We start from the raw sequence: 6,000 nt of genomic DNA on the forward strand, positions 1-6,000 counted from the left end.
GAAGGTAAATTCCCTGGGAATTCAAAGTGAATTGAGCTGAGGGTTGTCCTGGTTGTGCACTGGGAGTTCTGAAGGTATTTCCCTAAAACTGAAACTCTCATTTCCATCAGCAGTTCTGGGGGGAAGGTAAAACCCCTGGGAATTTGGGAAGGAATTTGAGGGGAATTGAGCTGAGGGTTGTCCTACTGGGAGTTCTGGAGGCTTTTCCCTAAATCTGAAACCCTCATCCTCACTCCCTAATTTTGGGGGGGAAGGTAAATCCCCTGGGAATTCAGAGGGAATGGAGCTGAGGGCCGTCCTGCCAGGAGCAGGTGCACAAAGGGCTGGAGCTGCACCTCCCAGGCGTTCTCAGGATCCTCTGGAATTCGCTCTCATTAAAGCAGACCTTGCCAGGAGGAGCTCTCTGCTGCTCACTTATGTAACACCAAATGTGCCTGCGCAGCCAGAGAGCCCATTAAATATTTAAACCCCGTCCTTTCCTCAAAAGCAGAACAGCAAAGATGATTTTCCGTGGAATTTAACATTAAACTCTGGCAATTTGTACAGCTGTGCATATAAATAGCTTGCACATCATCTCCGGAGGCAAAGGTCACTCTGCCTCATCCATTTCAATGCTGGAGTTCCATAGCAACAACCTCTCCCTGTTATTTATCCACAGGGACTTCAAAGCCAGGAGAAAGCACTGGGGGGTTTGGAGAGGTGAATGAATGGGGGTTCACTGTAATATTTTGCTTTAATCACTCTTTTTTTCTCCCCCTTGCTGGAGCTCTGTGGATAAGCAGAGCCCCTGAGCCGTGGGGACTGGGTGACACAAAGCTTTTCTGAGGGAAGAAATCTGAACAGACAAGTGCCTGATTCCCCTTAATGCAATTTGTTCCAGGGCTGATCTTCAGCCCCTGCTTCATTACCTTAGACAAACTCAGACCTGGCTCCTGAGGAGAAAAAGGTTCTTATTTGCAATTAGAATCCCCCAATTACACAGCACGTCTGGAGCTGCAGCTGATGGGAGCTGACTTTTTAAATGCCAGAGCCGTTATTTCTTCAAATAATCAACGTTTGGAAGTGAATGTCACGGCAGGATTGGACAAACAAAACATGAGCAGCTCGGGGTTCTTTAATTTCTGTGCAGATCCCCCAGGCAGGCTTCCTTTGGTGAAAAACAGGGACTGGGGTCTTGGCTCGGGTGGATTGAGGAGATCTGACCCTTTTTTAGGAGCAGGGGTTGATCTAGGGAATCCCAGAGTCCCAGAGTGGGAGGAACCCTAAAGATCTCCCCATGCCATGCCACGCCATGCCATGCCATGGATCCCATCCCATCCCAAAGATCCCATCCTATGGATCCCATTCAATCCCATCCCAATGATCCCATCCCATCCCACCCCATCCCATAGATCCCATCCCATCCAAATGATCCCATCCCACCCCATCCCAATGATCCCATCCCAAAGATCCCATCCCATCCCATCCCATCCCATCCCATCCCATGGGTCCCATCCAATCCCATCCCAATGATCCCATCCCATCCCATCCCATCCCATCCCATCCCAACCCAATGATCCCATCCCACCCCAATGATCCCATCCCAGTGATCCCATCCCAGTGACCCCATCCCAGTGATCCCATCCCAATGACCCCATCCCCGGGCAGGGAGCAGGAATTCCAGTTCCTCCCTCACTGCTGGGAGGGATGGCCTGAACTCCACGAATGCTGAATTTTTAGGGAATCATCCCTGGGCCCTCTCCCTTTGCATCCCCAGGCTTTGTGTGGCTGTGCTTCCCACGGAAATGGTGCACTGCACGTTTCTCCCACATTTTTAATCCCACGCTCATTTTCCATGTTTGCCCCTTCCAATCCCGTGCATTTGATGTCCTTGTTTGTCATTTGGGTGGAAGGATGTTAATTGACTCGCTGGTAATTCCAGGGCCTCCTGCTGAGGGTGAATCAGAGGGAATTGGTTGTTTTTGCTGCCTCTCCAAGGAGTTAATTGAGAAGTTATTCAATTATAGGGAATATCCTTTTATTGCTAATAAGATATTCTGATACAAAAAACATCCCCCACTCTGAAATGGAATTATGAGAAACTTGAGGCTGCTTGGCAAAGAGGCTTCAAAAATGAACCTTAGCTGCAAATACTGGAATCAATGCCAGCTTCAGAGGAGTGAGAGGAGATCGATAAAATTCTTATCAGGGTTTCCTTGCTATTTATTTACTCTCACTTCTGATTGTTTGGACATTGGTAAGAGCTGGTGCAGATGAATCAGGCTAAAAAGCCCTTCTTAATGCAGATTATCAACCAGGATATCTAAACCACAGCTAATAGTGCTCTCTATTATCTAATTTGCCAAGATTAGATTTCTTTTTATGCACCACTTCACAAGCTCATCTCCACTCTGCTGTTGGCTCCTTGAGTCGGGGAAGAGCATCTCCAGTAAATAAATATCAATTCTCTCATTATTAATTTGCAAAACAACAGCACCTGGGAGCCCAAACAGAGGCAGGGCTCTGGACCTGAGGGGGACGGGCAGCTCGCCCGCAATGAAGGACAAACCTTCCTTTGCTTCCCCTAAACCCGGCCTGTGGATCTTTCTGGAATGAAAATAAGGAATTGCCAGCGCTCAGCAGCGGTTCTGACTGGTTTTGGCTCCCTGGGAGTTGCTCAGTTGGTGAGAGGGAGGAAATGGGAATGAACCCACAGCCCTCCATGCACCCCTTCCTCCCTGCCCCCAAAGAGGGTCCTTTTCCCCCCAGGGTCCCCATAAATGCCTCCAGGAGGCCAGGATCGCGCCCAGAAGGGTGAATCTGTGTGGGGTTTGCTCATCTTACCCCACCACAGCCCCACAGAATTAAACCTATCCTGCCCGTCCTCATCCTCATCCTCATCCTCATCCTCATCCTCATCTTCATCCTCATCCTCATCCTCATGCCACCCCATCCCATCCCATCCCATCCCATCCCAAGTGCCAGCACCAATTTGCATCCCCACATTTTTTCCCCCCAAAGGCACGAGATGTTCCCAGCCACCACAGGAGGGAAGGGGAGCAGGAGCAGATTTGTTTGATCAAAGGGATCTCGTGCCACAGACTGATTTCCCTCCCTCCCACCCTCGCTGTCCCATCCCCAGCGCTGTCTGTCCCTGTCCCTGTCCCTGTCTGTCCCTGTGTCCCCATGCCTCCCTCCCGTGCCTTTGCTTAGGGCTGGGCTGTTCCCAATCCCCCACAAGCAGGGCTCTGCCACGGCCTAGCCCTGCCTGCCCTGCCCTGCCCACACCAGTTGGTCACTTGTCACAGCTGCCACCCTCCCCTGGCCGGGAGGAGCCTGGGGACAGCAACGCTGCAACCCTGCAGTCCTGAAATCCTGCAATCCTGCAACCCTGCAATGCTGCGATCCTGAAATTCAGCTCCTCTGGATCCAGCAATCCAACAATGCCACATTCCAGCTCCTCTGGATCCAGCAATCCAGCAATTCAGTCCCTCTGGATCTGGCATTCCAGCCCCTCTGGATCCAGCAATCCAATAATCCCACATCCCATCCCCTCTGGATCCAGCATTCCATCCCCTCTGGATCCAGCAATCCAGCAATTCAGTCCCTCTGGATCTGGCATTCCAGCCCCTCTGGATCCAGCACTGCTCCTCTGGATCCAGCATTCCAACAATCCCACATCCCATCCCCTCGGGATCCAGCATTCCATCCCCTCTGGATCCAGCATTCCAACAATCCTACGTTCCAGCCCCTCTGGATCTGGAATTCCAGCCCCTCTGGATCCAGCCATCCAACAATCCCACGCTCCAGCCCCTCTGGATCCAGCCTCTGCTACCCTGGCTTGTGGGGAAAGCAGCAGAGACTAAAAAGCAAAGCTCAGTTTAAAGGCCGAGCAGAGCAGGGCTGGAATTCCCTTCATTTCCTGCGGGAGCAGCCCCCGCCCCACCCCGGGGTTGGGATGGACACACAGGAGCAGCAGTGATGATATTTTAACACTTGCTATCAAACACCCTTTTGTTTAACACTTGGTGTCAATCATGTTTTGTTTAACACTTGGTTCAAAAAAAAAATCACCTTTTGTTTAACACTTGGTGTGAAATCACCTTTTGTTTAACAGGGATGAGCAAACAATCCAGTTTTAATAACCCTGGGTGAAGTGGGAGAGGGGATGTGAGGGGTGGCCAGCAGGAAAAACAGGTTCTGGTCCTGGAAGCCAGAGAGGGGACCTGCCAAGGCTGGGTCTCACACAACGGAGCCGGTTTAAGCCTGGCTTAGGGGAAGGGATTACTGTGGCATCTCCTGTGGGGTGCTGTGCTGGGCTTGCATTCGCACCCCAAGCTCGGTCTCGGAGGTTTTTGAGCCTCTGTGGATGTTCAATTCTTGTTTTACACAGGGGACATTTGACTGAAAATGTTGTGGTTTCCAGAAGATTCTGTTCTTTCCAGCACATTTTGGGCTCCCAGAACTGTGAGGTTCAGAGCCCTGACATCCCAAAAACCCCAAGTGAAACCCCCAGGTGTCTGAAACACATCCCTCAGCTCAGGGATCATCATCTTTAACGAGCTTCCCGCAGGTTTTAATTAACGATCCCTCCCCACCTGCTGCAGCAAGGCGTGGATTGCAGTTTTAGGGACTCGGAAGCCACATCTCAGGGTCCAAATTTCAGCGAGGAGCAAACCCAGCGTGGCTGCAGGGTTTTTATTGCTGCCCTGGCTGAAGGAGCAGCTCCTCTTCATCGCTCAGCCTTGTTCACCCTGCAGAGCTCAGCAGCATAATTGAAATTAATATTGGCCTCAAAGGGGAGCTTGTTTCTCTCTGCTGTTCTCAGTTTCATAAAATGACATTTTTAAGCTGTTTGTGTCGGGATGAAGCTCTTTTTACACCCAAGGATAAAGAATGGCTGTGATTCTGTGGAGTTGGGCCTGGGGAGCACTCGGGCAAAAGTGCTTTGTAGTAAGGCCAGAAATTACAAATTTCTCACTAATTTTCTGTAATAAGGTCAGAAACCACAAATTTTTTTCACCAATTTTTTGCAATAATGTCAGAAATTACAAATTTCTCACCAATTTTTTGCAGTAAGGTCAGAAATCACAAATTTCTTACCAATTTTTTGTAAAAAGGTCAGAAATCACAAATTTCTCACCAATTTTTTTCAATAAGGTCAGAAATCGCACGTTTCTTACAATTTTTTGCAATAAGGTCAGAAACTACAAATCAAAACTTTCTGGAAATTCCCAGGATCTCAGCCCTCACAGCTCACAGTGGGCCCAGAGGGTTTCACCTCATTAAATGTGAGGAGTCACAGCCTGCATTAAATCACATTTAAATAAATTTACCAGGGAGCAGCAGGAGCTGCCTGGGCTGGGCACAGGGAATTCAGCTCCTCTCACTGCCCCCAGAGCTGCTGGAGGGAAGGGAAAATCAGCTTTAATTTTTTTTAATTGACTATCACCATGGCCTTGAGCAAACTCCCCATCCTTTGCAATCCTTGTTCCTGGGGTTATTTTGGCTGTGGTGGGAGAAGCAAGAGCAGAATTCTCAGGGTTTTAAAGCCAGAAGTAACTAAAAATCAACAGGACTTTCTGAAATAGATCTTATTACAATATTTATAATATATATGTTCTATATGGGCCATTTGCTTAATTAAGAGTTGGACTCAATGATCCTCGTGGGTCCCTTCTTACTCCGAATACTCTGTGGGTTTTTATCCTATAGAAAGATATCTCCTGTATAAATTACCTGGGCTCACATTTCCCCAGCAGCGAAGGCAGAGTGTGCCAAGGATGAAATATCTCCATTATTAAAAAAAAACCCAAAAAAACCATACCAACAAAAAAGGAGACAAGTTCTATTTTTGATCAGATTTTATCTAACTTCACTATTCAGCTCTTCCTGCTCCTGGTGGCTTCTTCAGCTGCTCTCACATTTCTGTGCTGCTTCAGGAGTGTTATCAAACCATCCCTTAAGTGCTTTGTGAGGAGCCAAATCCCCTCTTTGATGAGCTGAAACCTTAAAGAAATG

This window comes from Pyrgilauda ruficollis, unplaced genomic scaffold (assembly GCF_017590135.1).
Source record: "Pyrgilauda ruficollis isolate IOZ18807 unplaced genomic scaffold, ASM1759013v1 scaffold273, whole genome shotgun sequence".
NCBI classification, from domain to species: domain Eukaryota; kingdom Metazoa; phylum Chordata; class Aves; order Passeriformes; family Passeridae; genus Pyrgilauda; species Pyrgilauda ruficollis.